General features: G+C 41.7%; 1 pseudogene; it reads left to right on the forward strand.

The window, feature by feature from the left end:
• The window catches only part of LOC141577679 (trafficking protein particle complex subunit 9-like), a 141,119-nt pseudogene extending 137,930 nt beyond the window's left edge, over positions 1–3,189 (forward strand).
• Positions 3,190–17,364: the final 14,175 nt, after the last annotated feature.

The following is a 17,364-nucleotide window of genomic DNA, read 5'->3' on the forward strand; positions in this document are numbered from 1 at the left end:
AAGGAAACTGTAAAAGCGAGTGACGTGCAGACTTTCGACTGGAACACGGGTCTTTCTGATCCCTGTCTCTGTTCCCTCCCCGGCCTATCCTTCCAAATGGCCAGGAGACTCTTCCTCAGTCTTGAGTTTCCTGCTGATGTTACCACTCTCTTTGATTCTGGAGAGGAAAACAAGTCTAAACTTACTTTCCATTGGAAATGGAATGGAGAGTTAATGTTGGAAGCCAGGAGAGACTGTCCTGTGATGAAGTGGTCCCCGAGCCACTTCCACTGGGATGTCACATCACTGTCTGGGCCCCTTGATCAGCCTGTGCACAGGTGATAAGCCAGATGTGCCGAGCAGTCCTCCCGGACAGGGCAGTGGGTTGGAAATGAGTTTGGGGATTTGGTTTCATTATATATGTTCCTGAGGGTCTTGGCCTGGCACTTCGAGTCGGAGCATTCCCAGTCACACAGACTCGCTCTGGGTCCGTGCAGACCTGACGTGGCCTCAGCCTGAGGCTCAGGGCCCGTGGTGATGAGGAGCATTTTAGTCCATGGTCTGCCGGATGCTCTGACACTTCTGGGCTGTGGGACTTTGTCCAGGATGATAATAATTCCTCCCCGAGTTTCAGATTTCCTTGCCTGTGAGCCGGGGTAGTAATAGTTTCTGAAATGATTGTAATGATTCAGTAAGGGGCGCAGGGTGTGCTGGCAGGTAGCTGGTGCTTAAGGAGCAGAAGTCGCAGTCACTCTGTCAGCCTCTCACTGTGTGCTCTGTGCTTTGAGAGGTTGTGTGTTTGGTGAAAGTCCCGCCCAAACCCTAGGGTGTAGATGAAATGTTCTTCCTTTACTTTCCCGTCCTTTTCCTCTTTCCCTTCTCTGTGTCCCATGTTTAGGTAGCAGATTCCTCTATTTCAGGGAATACCGGCCTTTCTAGTAAAAGGACAGGCGGAACGCGGAAAGATGGGGCCCGTCTGAACAGCGCTGTTTCCCTGCATTTCTGCATCCGGTCCCAGCAGTGCACGAAGTCAGCCTTCCTCTTCCTTCCTGTGTCATTGGGTCTCTGTTTTAAGGGAAAATATTTTAAGGGTCTTTTTTCACTTACATGTTTCGTTCAGATGCTTGTTGCTTTTCTCCCTGTGCTTCAGCGTCCCGAGGAGAGAATTCAGCAGTGCAGCATCCTCTCCGAACTCTATGAGTTGATCGGCTGCCACTGCAAGTCCGCCTTCTTAAAGCGGGTGGCATCCGTGCAGCGCGCGGCCCCCGGCATCATGGAGCCTGGCGGGAAGAGTTGCTACCGACTCCTTCTGCAGACGCTTCCTGGCTACAGTCTGTCACTGGATCTACAGGACTTCAGGAAAGGTGTTGGAATTAAAACATCGCTTTAGTGCCATTAACCATGCCTAGTTTGGGCCCTGCTGTCCTGTCTCATCAGGGTGAATTTTGATTCGTTTAGAACAGGGCTCAGCAGACTTTTTTCTGTCAAGAGCTTGGGAGTAAATATTTCAGGGTCTGCAAACATCCTGATCTCTGGTGCAGCTGCTCAGCTCTCCTGTTCAGACGCCAGAGCAGCCGGAGAGTCCACACACCCACAGAGCTTTATTAACAGCGGTGGCTGGGGCTGGATTGGGTGTATGAACAGCAGTTTGTCCCCACAGCCTCCTCACTATTGACGCCTGCACCAGAGCGTGCATTTGCGACAATGGGTGAACCTGCACTGACACGTCATCATCACCCAGAGCCCATACTTGACACTAGGATTTACACTTGGTGGTGTGCACTCTGTGGGTTTGGACAGATGTAAAATGACATGTATCCACCGTCACAGCATCATACAGAGTAGTCTGTCTTAGTGACCCTAAAAATGCTCCGTGCTGCACCTCATACATTGCTCCTTCCCCTCTAGCCTCTGACAGCCACAGATCTTTTAGTCTCTGTGGTTTTCCCTTTCCCAGAACACCATACAGTTGGAATCAGACAGTTGCACAGCCTTTCCAGATTGGCTTCTTTCACTTAGTAATATGCATTTAAGGTTTTTCCATGTCTTTCCATGCCTTGATAACTCATTTCATTTTAGCACCAAATAATGGTCCATTCTCTGGCTGGACCACAGTTTATTTATCCATTCACCTACTGAAGAACAGCATAGTTGTTTCTGAGTTCTGGTGATTATGAATAAAGCTGCTATCAACATCTGTATGCAGATTTGTGTGTGGACACAAGTTTCCATTTCGTCGAGTAAACACCAAGGAGCACAGTTGCCGGATCATGTGTTAGGAGTACGTTTAGTTTTGTAAAAAATTGCCAGACCGTCTTCCAAAGTATCTGGGCCATTTTACATTCCCACCAGCAATGCATGAGAATTCCTGACGCTCCACATCCTCACCAGCATTCGGTGCTGTCAGTGTTCTGCGTTTTGGCAGTTCTGACAGGTGTGCAGTGGTACCTCGCTGTTTCAGTCTGCATCCCCTTGATGACAGATGCTGTGGAGCATCTTTCCATAGACTTCTTTGGCATGTAGATTTCTTCTTTGATGAGGTGTGTGTTCAGGCATTTTGCTCATTTTTTAATCAGGTTGTTCATCCTTCTTGTTGAGTTTAAAGAGATTTTGGTATATTCTGGATATCAGCCCTTTATCAATGTGTCCCTGCCCTTCACCTGCTGCACCGGAGTTGTCCTTTGGGTCTCAGTGGAGTGTCAGCTCTTCAAAGAGGTTCCCTGTCTTCCCTCAGCCTAAATACTGTTCTTGTATTTTTCACTTTCATTGACTCATTTTGTTCTTTTTAAATAGCATTTCCCATAATTTGTAAGTACATTAAAAAAAGGGCAATGTTTAAACACCGCCTCCCCCACCAGGCTGTGTGCCCTGTGAGAGCAGAGGCCCTGACCCCACTCACCGTTTCCTAAGACAGCACATTGCACATGTCCATGTAAAAGTGTGTAACGTGGGGCCAAACCTGATAAGCAGCTATGATGACTTGTGTTGTCTACCATTTATTGAGTAGACTTTGTTTCTGATCTTAATTATTAAATCACATGAATGAAACTTGTTTGTTTTGAAAAATAAAACAACAAAGCACACCTCCATGTGATTGGTACTTTCTACTTAGCCTTCTGACCCAGGAGGGGATGTTCACCATCATTTTGTGGAGGAGGTTGGGGAGGTAAAGTAAGAGAGTGAGATCAAATAAAGTAAAAATGATAACTATCAGTTGGCTTTATTTTCACTAAGACATAAAAGTTACTTTAAACCCTATCTCAGCTGTTGTTCTGTTGTTTTAAACATTTCTCATAGAATTAAATGGAAGCCCACTAAACCCTGAAAGGGAAATTGTGTGCTCAGGTCCTGAAAAGAGTTTATGTCTATTTCTTGAAATGCACAATTTCCCTGCTGGTTACAGAAATTCGAGGCGGGAACACAGCCGTGCGCTGTGTGTTTCTGCCGGCTTCACGGGCTGCTCAATGTCATTTTCATTTTCTTGTGTTGCAGTTTATGAAGGTTTTCCATGAGATATATTGCTCAGACTTTTCCTGAATGAAGGATTGAATTTTCCACAGGAAATCTTATGAAAGAGAGTGACAAGGCACATGGGTTTCCCAAAAAGGAAGAGTTCATGTAGGATTGTTAGCTAGGTTTTCCGGACATTGATTTCAGCCTTTTTATCTTTTTTACAATCTTTTCATATGTGTCAGCCTTTGGTCTTTTTACAACGTGGAAAAACTGCACGGATCTGCCTTTCCCTTTTTTCCTGTCTTTGTGGGAAAAGATTTTTAAGAGAAATTACTAGGATATTAAGGATTTTGTGTGGGGTAAGTTTATTCAGTTCTAAGGATTTCAATTAATACGTATTAATACTTGCCATTCAGCTAATGACAGTAAAATTATAAACTAACTTATGTATACATCAGTAAGTATAGTACAATCAGCCCATCACCCAGATTAAGGAATTCACATACTTTTCCATATTTCCTTTATTCAGACCTTTGTTCTTTTATTTGTCCTTTGTTGAAGTATTTGACAGCAAATCCAAGAAGACATGTCATTTTACCCTATGTACTCATGTAGGCATGTCTGAGAAATGAGGGCCTTTTCTTTGATCAGGTTTTTCCATTTGACTTATGTGCTCGTTAAGTACCAGCTGTATCAGGCATCTCACTAGGAATTAGGGATCCTTGGGGCAATGAGACAGTCCTGGCTCCCAAGGAAGTTAAGGGCTGATGGAAGAAATCAACACAGGAGCTTGGGTGCCTCACTTAATGTTCCTACTGGATGACACCAATTGGACAAAATTTGTGCACAATACAGTAGGAATCACAGAAGGGACTGATCAGACTTGTAGAGCCGGCCGTGAGAGAGGCGGTCGGCAGGGCTACAAGAGGAGGAATCATTTGATCAGAATCTGAAATCTTTTCTGCCAACCTTCCTACCAAGCCCCCAGGGCCCATCACACACAACCCTGTGCTGTAACTGTTTTTGATTCCAGTTACCACATCTCTTTCAGGAAGGATTTTAAGGTGGAAAATATTTAAAATCAGTAATTGTTGCCAAAAGGGACATAGAACAAGGAACATGGAAACAACACAAATGTCCATCAGCACATGACTGGATAAAGACGAGGTGATACATATATACAATGGAATACTACTCAGACATAAAAGATGCCATTTGCAGCAATATGGATGGACCTGAAGACTGTCATTCTAAGTGAAGTGTGGTGGAAAGAGAAAGAAAAATGCCATATGACTTAATTTGTGGGGAATCTAAAATTAATAGCAAAAATATTAAGACCACAAATGAACTAAATATTATTTTGATTTCTTGAATATGTGTAAGTACATCTGACTGCCCTTTGTGATAGGATTACAATATTCTGTTTATTATTCTTTTGTAGATGTCCTTATTCCTCTGGTAACTGTAATTTTAAAAATCTAAAGCTCTAATCTGTTCTTAGAAAGAATAATTAGTACATATATGTAAACTAATAAATGCAGTATGCTCTATACATGTATTTACATGCAATATGTGTATGTGAAGTTGAACTGTAATAATTCTACCCGATAAAACTGAAAAAGGAAAAAAATAAAAAATTTATTTAGCAAAATCACCCCTCTTTAGATATTAAAACGTTCATTTCTGAGATTCTGTGAAAGACGGCATGGAAGTAGGTTTTTAAGATTTTCTCCTTGCTCCTCGGTGAGCAGCTGGGCTGCACAGCTTGGCCGCCACAGGCACCCAGGTCTTACCGGCTTGCTTCTCACTTGTTTGGAGGAAAATTAGCTGCTTCAGGAATATTTATGCTCTTAGAAGTTGCTGAAAACCCCACAGAGCTTCTGTTTACATGGGGTGTATCTGTCAATATACCCCATTTTAGAAATTAGAACAGAAAATTTAAACTCAAGAACTGAAAAGCACACGCTGTCCCAGCACGTGGTCAAAGCAGTGCTGCCACGGTGGAGTGTGTTGGTTCTAGGAAAAATGCACAATACACTCAAGAATGAGGATGAACCCACAGATCTCATCTCAGCAATGCTATGAAGAGGTGGGACCCAAAGCCCCTAAAACAGTGCTGAAGTCCCCAGATGTCTCAGAACACACAGAGCCATGGGATCAAGAATCCAGTACCTCATGGATCATCAGCTGTGGAGACTGCGTCCTGGGTCAGGAGGAGCAGAAGTAGGGATAGCAGGCACACATTCCTATTGAAAGCAAAGCTTTAAAGGTTTTGAATTGACTGAAAGTTTGGCAAAGATTTGCATTTAGACTACTACATTTCCTCTCCTGGAGACGTTAGAAGGAAAACACTGATTAATAGAGGATGATTGTAATGGATTAATTATGATACTGATGACATGGGCTGTGAACACTAACCTTGCACTCAGTGTAGAATAAGCCTTTTATGTACACACTTCATTAGGTCTCCACACCCCTGCAACGTGGCATTAAGCACTCATACAAACATGAAACCAGTGACTATAAAACAGTCACAAGCCTTCCTCTCCAGCATGAGGTAGCAAAACCAGCAAGGATTTTCAATGACAAAAGCCAAAATCTTATATTTTTGGGAAAGAAAGCAAATGAAACACTGAAGAACAATTAACCAAAAGAGCAGATGGAATGGAAAATTTTATTGAAGAAAGCAATGATTGATTCAATTAAAACAGCTAATGTCCCTGGTATAATTGAACCATCAATCCAAATTTTTGGAAAAGTGGGTTGTGAAATTACTGTCTCATTTAATGTTGGAATTCCTATTTGGACCAATTTGATATGCATCACTGGTGTGAGGTTAGATATTTAGGTAATAAACAATATTCCTATTTTTTAAGTTAACAGGAAACATATCACAGGACTCCAGATTTAGGGAGAGAATGCAAACAACTACTATCATAATCCATCCAGTAAGGACACGTGTCCCTGCGTCACCAAAGCAATGAGAATTTGCAGAAAGAAAACACAGTTCTCCAATTGTGACAAATACGAGACAGTGAGCCATAAATTACGAGAACTAGCAACTGTTTAAATGCCATGGGCAAATTTTTTTTATCATCTTGAAAACATCACTGATGTTCTAGGTAAGAAAATGAATTGTTTTACTAAAAAATCCAACTGACACAGGGGTTTTTCCAAGTGAGAAGGTGATTCTAAAAAGTGCAGTAAAATGAATAAAGATGATCTGCGCAGTGACGGAGATGGTCTAGACTAACCAGCATCAAGATTCCTGGTTTTACACTTGCACTCTGCTCGTCATCTATGACGCAAGAACTCATGAAATGAATTTTTTTTCTTTAGGGAAAAAAACATTAAAAAAATCTAACTATAAGATGTGGTATGTAAAGTGGTAATGAAGTTTTCTAACCTTATGATGCAGCCAGTGTAATGTAGCACTTATTCGGGCACTAGAATTTTTTAATTCATGATTTCTTTTATACCCTATTTCTATCCTAAAGGAGACACTTAAAGTTTTCTACTTTATTCAACGTATCTTGTGAGGGTTGTGATATACACTGGTATGGCAGTTTTAAGAGATTCAAAATCGCCTCTGTTGTTGTGGTCAGGAAAGGCAAGGCTCCCTCACAGCTGCGACGGAGAAGGAATCCCCGGAGTCAGCCTCCGGGCAGCTTCCGAACCGCATCTGCTTCCACTTGGCACAGGACACCATAAGCAAGTGTAACTCTGACAAGAAGATTTCCCCGGGGACCTGGGAGGTGCTCATTGTGAAGCCACTTGTTTCCCAGTTAGGTAAGGGTTGGAAAAATAGTTTATTAGAAGTGACTCCCTTTGTATGTGCCTTTTGTCCTGAGAGGTCAATAATTAGCATAGAATATAAAATACCCCATAATATAAGAATTTGGGTATCCCATCTTTCCATCTACCTGTCTATTTGATTATCATACTTATAGTTAGGTTACATTTTCTATGACGTTCACTTCCGGGCACCAGAAAAGAAAGGTTACAAAATATTTATTATAAATAGGGGGGACTGGGTCTAAGGGTTAAAAACCACTTCTGCTAACAATAAAAACCATATAATAATTTTAATCTCAGTTGCATCAGACCTTCCAGAATTAATCCCTCAATTTCACTGTTAAAACAGTAATGGAATCTCGGTTCTTCCAAGACTCAGGCCTGATCACCACCCATCCAGACATCTATCTGTGGGTCCCTACTTGTCCTCGAGGACACCGAACACACCATACGGGGTGAAATTTCTTCACTGTCCCTACTGTAGGGGAAACCTGGATGTCCCAGGTACTGTCCAGGATTCACACCTACCTGCAAAAATCAAAGTCATGTGACTGAAACGGGAAAACACAGGTGGTGTGATAGGGCTGAAAGCTCACCAAAAACAGGTTTGGGGGCCTAACCCAAGCCCTCAGGCTCCTAACATGAAGAAGGACAGGGAGTCCCAATTAGCCACGAGACTGGGGGGCTTCATTACTCCATGAATAAAGGATTTGTGCCACTGCCACCTTTAGACAGGGAACCCCAGAACCCAGACTTGGAAGCATCCTGTTCCCTCCCCTCTGAACAAATATTCTCTCAAGGCACGTAGTGAGAGATGGGAGCCCCGGTGAGCTCTGGAATAAGATGCAATCTGAAAGACTGCTGGTAACAAATGGTGTGGAGCTCGGGCAGCACCCAGGGCCACCAAAAATTCTTGTACCACTGATGCCCACACTTCCATCCACAACAGTTTCTTCAGGACACTTACGCACAATAACCATCACACAAAAATGGTTGCTTAGACATGTTTTAACAGAAATAACATTATGAGAATGCTAAATTCATGACAAGTCAGAGTAAAGTCCCCAGAGTATTTACTGAATGAGATCTCACGTGTGCTCCGCATGAGCTTTAAACCCTTAGGACACAGTCATGGAACAGTAGGCATTTTCTTTCTTTCCTCCAAGTTGGCTTTGCTGGACAACTCCGTAGACACAGGAAGACTCTGGATCCCAACTCTACTACTTACACAAAGGGCTCAACATATAGAGAAGTATCAGCGCTGGTGCAGCCGGCTCCAATGTGCGCACTCCCATGCCCAGCTCCCCGAGGAGCAGAGCGCCCCCCACGGGCACTGCAGTGCCTGCGAGAATCAGGTGTCTGATGAGTGAGCCTGGGGCGGGCAAGACAGGAAGCAAGCACCACTCCCTCACGCTCTGCAGGTGATCTCTGTGTCATCTTGAATAAATAAAGTCAGCATTAAAGATGTTTGACCAGAGGGTAAAAGGTAAGGCCTCCCCAAATCTCCTCGCATTCCTTTAGTGGGAGTCCTGTTAGAACACATGGTGACAAGAGACGCTGGCTTTACATGCGCACGTTGCCCTCAGGGCTGCAGTGGAGGCCACGGTGCTGCCTCTGCCCCACATCCTGCCTTCGTCCCGCAGACCTCACAGGGGCCGCTGACTCGTTTCTCTGACTTTCTCTCCTTGGTTGTGCTGCTCTTCCAGCTTTTAAGAGCTCATAAGATCCTCACCAGAAAATCTTTAACAATGAATGCAAATCAAATGAAATCAACAACAGAAACACAATGCCTTCATCATTACTTTACATTTTAGGATGAAATTTTTGAAGACGACTCCCTGACCTGAAGGGATGGATGGAGGAGGAAAGAAAAGAAGACAAGCATCTTTGGCCCATAAAAAATGAGAGGTAACCAGATGGTGGCTAGTTTTCATTGCACCTCTGCCAGCCTCAATTTCACATGCCCCTCCCAACTCAGCTCATCGGAACTCCACTGAAGGAGACGGCTTTGCAAATTTATTGGTAGCCAAAGAAATCGCTTGAGAAATAGTCTCCCAAACCCAGCGAGAACACTGAAAGCTGACAAGTGCCAGAATCAGAATACTAAAACACACAGATTCAAGCTCCGAAACCCTCCCTGGTGGGTGTACTTACAGTGGGGGTTTGGCCGTGCAATTTGTCAGCATCCAACATATAAAAATGAAAGGGACACCAGTTTTCAACATTACAGTCCCTCTGAAACAACTGGTAGTCAATTAACGTTTGTCGGCAGCAAAAGTCGATTTTCTCCCCTGCACGTGGAGGTGAACACACAGAAGAGACTGATGATCCCCGCTGCGAGTGTAGCTAAGTGTGTCTAAGCAAACGGGCTCCATCAGCCTTCTGATGAACAGGGGAGTGTGTGAGACGAGGGGCTCTGCAGACTGATGGCGAGGCAAAGAGGGCACTTCCTTATATTGGGGAGAAAAACACGGAAGCAGCACTCGCTGGAAATAAATTCTAATTAAAATTTCAGTTGCGCTTCCTGCAGCGTAACCCACGCCAATAAATGAGGCTCCCTCCGTGCTGTCCAGTCATGTGAGCCAATCTCATTACTGTACCTGTGTGTTTGGTTTAGCAAGTGAATCATGTCTGTTTTCTGGAAATTACATGAGGGTGGAAAACCTTCCAAACATGTTCATTTATTTGCTGTGGAATTTGTTTAATCCTCTTGAGAGCATTTACAATGACAACCTACTTAAATAACCATCTTTGCCCGAGAGGCCTTCCCAGGCACATGCGCCGAAATCTAGGACAACCCAGAAGCAAAATCAAAACCGTTAATATATAATAATATGTCATAGCACTAACCACCAAAATTATATATATTTAAAAAAAAAGCAAGGGCTTTATGCTGTCCAGGGTTTGAAACATTTATTTAACGTGTCAATTGTTACAAGAATAAACTTTTCTAAATGTAAAACCTCCTCAGAAAGCTTAAACTACTATTCAAGAAAAATATCACAGATAATTTCTGAAAAGTATTTAAAGGAAAATCATTTTTAAATGAATCATATTCTAGGCACACAGAATAAATTCTCTTTAGAGAACTCCTAATTTTTTTTTTAATAAATGACCTATAAAAATACAACCAGCATTAATCAGTAAATCTTCATTCCTTATTTTTAAAATTTTTAGGGCATGCTATTTTTTTTAAATCAAATGAGGAGGTATTTGCAAGCCAATGGACAACGGAATTACCTAAGAAGACAGTATAAAGCAGCAAGAGCAACTAGCACTTTTACAAGCATTCTGCCTGAGAGTCACTCGTACCATCTCATTTTGACATAGCCACTTGGAAGTGAGCTCCATCAGCCCATTTAACACATGAAGAAACTGAGGCTGTGGGTGGTCATGTTTCCAGTACTTAGGGGAGCCAGTATCCAAACCCGGATCACTGTCTATAGAGCCTGTGCCTTTACCAGATCACACTTACATTTCTCACACTTCAAATGCACTCAGTCCCCGAGGTAACACACCTTCCTTTTGTTTCTAAGAGTTTTAGGAAGTACTGAAATACAAAGACTTATCAGACATTTGTGTGGGCTAATTTTTTATTTTCTGATTTTCCTGAATCAGTTCAGGCTGAATTCATACTACTTATGAGGAGAAGTCCTGAGGCAGAAGAGAGGGGGGAAGATAATCCAGACATAAACAATTTCAAGAGATCCACTTCATCAAGGAAGCAAATTATTAAATAAACCACTTCAACAACACGCTTGTCAATAAAAATTGGTGTCTCTGTCTCAGCCTGGAGGGTAAGCCATCCAGCCCATCTGCCTTCCAGCCACATACCTTGGATGATCTTGGTTCCCTCACCTGTGACACTTGTGTTCTCCAGGGAATCTTTGTAGAGATTAAACGATAAAACTATATGCATAGGGGATACTTTTTTGTTAGGCAGTAGGCACTAAACAAATAATAAAATTATTTTATTTCATGAAAATGGGAGGTAGGTCTCCCAATTAAACATTCCTGACAGAATCCCAACAAACACTTTAATTTATCTGCCAGAAATTGTAAAATAACATTTCTTTTTAAAGGCTGTATCCATTCTTCCTACTTTTTACCAATCCTGGCTGTTATCCTGAAAATCTATTCCCAGAACTTGGCATCCATCTCCCATATTTAAATCCTTAAAGTTTGAAATTATGATGAAGCTTGGGCACATAAAGATTCACACCATAATTCACAGAATAAACAAAGACCACAGGAACAGGGCCACTTCCAGACCCCATGTGCTCAGGACAGTCTCCAAACTTCATAAAATCAGATGCATGCTGTTTGAACAGAAAGAAAATTGAATGTGATCAAGGAGGCTGACATAGAGCACTGGCTGGCTCAAGAGACGACTCCTTCACCCCTCATCTGACTTAAGTCATCTAACAGTTATCAGTTGACCTCTAACTAAAAGTAAAACAGGGGTAGGGTTGGAAAGTAACATTTTTTCCTACAATATATACATATTGTCAACTAAAAATTGGCACTTGTCATCTGCCTCTGATTTGATTAAGTCATGAGCCGCTGCAGCTGCTGACCTTGAACACCCTCTGAAACTAGTTCAGGGTGGAGATCAGGAATGGGGCGCTCTGTGCTCTGGGAAAATGGGCAGAAAATCTTTCAGATAGTTAGACATTTTCAGGAAATTTTATGAGCCCAAATTCTTGCATCTCCTCCTATCTAGAAAAGCACTAAAATCATTAACAGAGACACCTGTTCCTCGACTAGCAGCAGCCTCTGACCTAATGTATAGTTGACGGCACGTCCCACTTCAATGAAATCTCATATTATGCTGAGCTCCCCCTCATCTTCAGAGCAGTTCCTCCGAGCCCTCTGAGATGCTGTCACCTGGGTTCTGGTCCTCATTTTGCCCCAGATAAAACTTTACCCAGAACTCTCACATTGTGTGGTTTATTGACAGTACCACAAAAATTAAGCTTACATACTTGAACTCATAGTAAACATTCAGTATCAAACATTTCTTGACTTAAATTACTTTTTAAAAGTAAATAATTATTCCATTTCTTAAATATAGCATCTTTAAATATAAATTAACAGATATTTGTGAACCTTCGAAAAATATATTCTGGAAAAATTTTTAGCTAATTAATAAAAAAGCTATTGTGTGGAGTTTTAGAAATTCAGAAGTGGAAAAGAATAGTATTGTAACTCAAGTTCTTGTTTTAATTGCAGAGATCCTGAGGCCTCAAAAGACATATAAAGTTTCCTGATTTTATATACTGTCCTTTAACAGAAAGCCTAGAACTAAGACCCTGGTCTGTGAGAAACCAAGACTTGCTCGGCTGGTGCAGGGCTGAACTTTATGAAAATGGGTCATGAGAAAGAACCAGAATGCTGGGGCCTGGGCAAGGCAGCGGAAGGAAGGAGGGTCTCACCTGGTCGTGGGTGAGAAATAGGCTCCCGCAGTGCTGGTGTGATGGGCATCCCTCAAGTGCCTGAAAACTACTATTTAGCACACCTGCCACCGAAATGCACACATGCTGTTTAACTAGAAGGCTGACCAGGAGGCTTTCTCAGTTACACAAGAAGCTATTTTCATGTTAACTCTACAACTACCGGAAGAGAAAGAATAGAAAGCTGATATTAATTACTAATAATTTACACCAAGTACCAAGGAATTTCCAGGAGAAATATAAAGAATTGTTGGAAGTTTCATTATGTGAACTTACTGCCAATTCAGTTGTCTTAAAATTTGTTCTATAAAATATATTGTCTTTTGCTGTTCCAAATCACATTTGAAAGAATAATGTTTCTTAAGGGTGTTTCTGGAATTTTCTTCTATTTCCTAACACCAAATCTCAGAGCTTTAAAGAAATGGAGGGTTGGAATTTCGTCCACCCTTTTCTAGGCAAATTATTGTTCCTGCAAAGAACAAGGGGGGAATCACACAGAAAAGCATTTGAGCATCAGGCTGCTTACATTTCCTCCGGAAGTCTTGGAAAATAACGTGGAAATGAACAGCAGGACAGAAACCTGGCGGGAGGGTCACTGGCTAGAAGGTGAGAACAAATGTGTTCTCCAACGTGCTCTGGTCGCCACTAGTTTAAATGAACCGAGCAATTGTTCCAGCATACACGCACCTCTACGTGAAAATCTCAACCGTTACCAACTGCTCAGTGCAGCCCGAAGCAATGGACGGACTGCAGAGGCCCCCGGCGGCTCATCGTGGTGTCTTACACCATGTGCAGGATGATCGGTTCCTTCCCGCCCACTCCCTCCACTCCTCTCAAGGGAGATGGCTGGTCCTGAGTTGAGCTTACCTCATAGAAAGCTGTCTCTCACCCCTCTGTCTAAAGCAAAATAAAAGCAGGAAAGCTACAAGGGACTTTACAGAACCATCCCAAAATGGAACTGAAGCACATTTCCTCCCTCCTTTCTGCTTCTGGAATGTGGACCTGATGGTTGACCCTCAGGCAGCCACTTTGAGCCATCAGGTTGATGGGCTGAAGATAACAGGCATCTTGTTCTCTGACCCAGGGGCCATCATGCAAACCAGCCCTGGGCTACCGATTGCTTGACTTCTTTATGTAAGAGGGAAATACAATTTTAGCATGTTTAAGCCACTGCTGTTATCTGGGGAACTAGGTGTTGTACATTGCCATGGTAAGACCTAATAATAAAGTTCAATATTCACCAAAAACTATTTACCAAAGAGTTAATAAATGATAAAGAGATCTTGATTTTTGTTTTAATGCTATGAAATGTAAATCAAGTTTCAGCATATGCCAATAAAACAAGACACTGCGGAGATGAAGCAAAACAGAGTTTGTAGAACAGAGACCCAAAGCATCCTCCTCTCCAAGGCACAGGAGTACAGCCGTGACTATACATGCCAAGGCTGGAGTCACATGGGCTCCCTGTTATCCATGTCTTGGGTTGTGTTCTGTTTCCAGCCTTGGGAAAAATGGATAAGACTGCTGGTCAAATCATTTCCGGAGCAGCTTCCATCGTGTAGAACCCATGTTTCTTCCTTTCCTCTGCCTCCTGGAATTTTCTGACACAATTAATCAGTCCAGCCTTCTAAATTGAGCAAATGGAGCTCAATCAATCTGCTTTTAGACAGAGCTAAAAATAGACATTAAAAAGCATAACTAGGAAATCTTACCTTCCAGAGGTCATTGCACAGATGAAATAGGAGAATATCTGTGAATCACTCTGTAAACACTAAGTACAATACAAACAATATTTGTACTGATTCCATGTTACACTCATCAATAAAGGAACACAGAACCCTTTCTTACCAGAAGGAAAAGTGCTTTGTAATTTTCTGTCACTTTAATTCTTCAAAAGTTTCTATAAAATTGATGTCCTTAAAAAAATCAGAATTTGGGACTAATTTTAATTCCTTCATCTCCCCTGGTTTAACACATATCAAGAATGTTACCATTTCTAGATTTTTATTTAGGAAAGCCTTTGGTATTCATGAGGCACAGAGCACGGCAAATTGTCAGTATCACTCAGGATAGGAAAAGCATTTTTGATACCCGAACTTGAAGACATGAAGAAGATGCCTGACATGTCCCACTGACTTTTCAAGCTATTCTTTTTCAAACACTTGCTTCTTCTTGGTCCAGAACAGACACGCATTTGTTTATGTGAGTCTCTTTAAGTGAAAATGTCAACCCATAATTACCACTTTAGAGACTGAAATCTTACCCTCCTCATCCATATGGACATAGCATTCTTACTGATTCCTAACATGAAAAATGACCATCGATGACATCTCAGGAAGCTCCAATGCAGAGGTTCTCTGCTGCAGTGAGGAGGAAAGAGCCGTGTGCTTCAAGACTCACTTCCTGTCTGTAGCTCACTTGGCAAAACGCTACAACTTGTCTAAGCTAAAGCTTAAAAGTGGAGAATACAGACAGCATCCATGGCAAAGGGCAATCGGAGGCTAATTCCTTGGCCCCAATTCATCGCTTCTCAAGAGCCTTGGGCAATACCTTGAGAAAGGCAGCAATATTGTACCCAATTCATCAAAACCTGCACCTCCTACTAGTTGACAGTAAAGCAAGTGTCATCTGGCTCAACAGATCTCCCTGTGTATCTACAGTGTACGGCTACATTTTCTTTATTTTCTCGGTTGGGGGACATTCCATTTCTGAAAATCCCCCTCCCTGCAGTAGAAGTTCTTAGTTTCCCAATCACAATGCAGGATTGAAGGGGGGATAAAAGATCTGACAAAACATAGATCACTATTTATTCCTTGATATATTTTTGGCACATGGACTAAAATTCTTTGGGTCACTTGGACATCAAGATCATATCTAATTTACACAATTGTCAACTGTCATTTTACAACCAGCTCCTGAAACAGTCACGTGGTCACTAGTTTTTTTTTTTTCTTTTCTTACCTTGACCCATGGATTTGATGATTTCTAAACAGACACAATAGATTTTTGAAAAGAAATCTGTTTCACCTTTTGCTTTTAAACCTAATTTGTGTACCTGACCCTGACTTCACTCTAACATTCACAAAAAGCTATCCAAAGACACCCCCTTTTGACATCATCTCTAGATGTCTTGAATACACTGCTGAGCTGAATCTTCCAGATCATTAAAATATATATGCACATTATGCTGTGGTCCTCTTCAATTTGTGGTGTTTTCAGTAATCATTTCCTCTTTGGATACTTTATTACACATTTAGCATTTCTTTATCCAATTCAGTTACATTAGTATATAAGATTTCAAAGGAACTCGTTTCTCAAAATGATGATATTTAACATCTATGGCCTTTTCTTAATCAAGTAAATCTATAAGGCTGTCAAGGGCAGCAGTGAACTTTGTGTGTGGTGATTGTTGCTTCAGAGTCTCCGGTGCCGCCACAAGATCTTGCAGGTGTTTACGCATCCTTGTGAATGTCAACACATCAATTTATTAGGAGCTGAAATTAAACTACATGGATGCTAATTTTTGTTTTTAAAAACAATAAACTCAATTTCCCTTACTCATTCTTTATTGTTTCTTATACTGAGTCTCACCACTTTTCCTAATATATATGTTTGGTGGGGAGGGGGGCACAGCCCTGAATGCCTGCAGACAGCACCAACTCTATAAGATTAACCAGAGGTGGCCGTGGATGTTGTGTGACTTCAGCCACTGAGCACGAGCACCTGCTGTCCCTCCAACTGTTCTGCCTCCATTGCTGACAGCCCTGAAGGTCACTGCCTCTTGTAAAATTCTACAACATTACAGTTCATATATTTTTAAAACGTATCAATTTGTGAAAGTCGTCTGTGTAAAATGGGGGGTACTTGCCTTTGCTCATTTCAGGCTAAACTAAGTCCAGAAGGACACACACACACACACACACTCAGTTCTGGGTGCCCCCAAAGAAAATTATAAAAGGCTTCGGGACAGTGGTGGCACTCAAACCTTTGGAATTTTGAGCTCTATGAAAGTATCACTTATTCAGAAATTAAGCATTATAATTCTAGGCCAAGAGAATCAGAATCCCCCACAAGTTACTTACCAGAATTTTTTTAAAGAAACTATCTTCCCTAAAATCCAATGATAAATCAAATATCCATGGAAAGAATATAGATCAGTAATATCAAGCAACAATTTCTACACTAATGCTGATTAGCCATCAGCCCAAACCAAAGGACATAGAAATAAGAAACCTGGAGATAAAGAGATGGAAGAGAGGTATTAAAAAGCAAGAATATAAAAGAAGTAATGGCCCTATGGAAACCTGCTCATTTTTTTTGAAATAATTACTTGGTTAAAGGAACTCAATCTTGAGAATTTGAAATGCACCAAGGGGAAATCTAGCAGGGAAAAGAAGCAGAAGCAGGTCTCAGTTTTCTCCGAGGATGATCCTAAATGAAAAAAAAATCCTTGGTTTCCACAATACACAACCTGCATTGATGTCTAAGCAGAAGAGTGAGGAGGAGAGAAAACTGAAAGTGTGTGGAAGCCATCCTTCACCAACACTACTGGAAACACAGAATTGTGGTGTTGGGGCACTGCCCGACCGATATATATAACAGCAGGAATAAGCTCTAACTAGGTTTCTGAGCGAAAAATGCTTTTAGCTTTAAATCTACTCAAGTAAACATGCAGAGAAATCAT

Source organism: Camelus bactrianus, chromosome 5, assembly GCF_048773025.1.
Source record: "Camelus bactrianus isolate YW-2024 breed Bactrian camel chromosome 5, ASM4877302v1, whole genome shotgun sequence".
Taxonomy (NCBI): domain Eukaryota; kingdom Metazoa; phylum Chordata; class Mammalia; order Artiodactyla; family Camelidae; genus Camelus; species Camelus bactrianus.